Source organism: Parasteatoda tepidariorum, chromosome 3, assembly GCF_043381705.1.
Source record: "Parasteatoda tepidariorum isolate YZ-2023 chromosome 3, CAS_Ptep_4.0, whole genome shotgun sequence".
NCBI classification, from domain to species: Eukaryota; Metazoa; Arthropoda; class Arachnida; order Araneae; family Theridiidae; genus Parasteatoda; species Parasteatoda tepidariorum.
This window is the reverse complement of record NC_092206.1, coordinates 1,849,727-1,850,216: the sequence shown is the minus strand read 5'-3', so window position 1 is coordinate 1,850,216 and position 490 is coordinate 1,849,727. Positions and strand designations below refer to the sequence as shown.

The window sequence follows — 490 nt, the reverse complement described above, 5'->3', positions numbered from 1 at the left end:
AAATTAAAGTAAAGTTATATGCTATAAAATGGCGAATTTGTCATTATCCTGGCTTATGAATGACAGGACATTGAAGTGTTACCAGAAATTTCTTTTAACTGCTAATGCTGTAAGGAGGGAAAGCAAATATTAACCTAATACCAAGTTTATGTACGACTCTAATTTGCTTGAGTGTAATAAAAGTTATTTATTTATCTAATGATTGATAATTATACACATTTTTATTCGGTACATATCAGCAACAAAAACATTTTTGATTCTTCCTACAGTGGATGAAAAGAATTTATTTAAGCAATTTATGGTCCATCTAACATAAAGGCCTAAGTTGAGTTACTTACTATTAACTTAAAATGACTGTTTTCTAAACTTCTAAGCTAATATGTCCTTTTCCTGGCATTCAAGATTTGGTGATTTTTTTTTCTCAAGCAAATGTCAATAAACTACACTGCTGCCTGTAAGATAAGTGTAACTAAAGAAGTATACAAAAAAA

General features: G+C 29.0%; 1 long non-coding RNA gene across 1 annotated transcript in view; it reads right to left on the bottom strand.

Annotated features, from left to right (window-relative positions):
- LOC139425103 (uncharacterized) overlaps positions 1-490 on the bottom strand; it is a 57,587-nt gene that overhangs the window by 10,339 nt on the left and 46,758 nt on the right. The gene's annotated exons all lie outside the window — the stretch shown is intronic.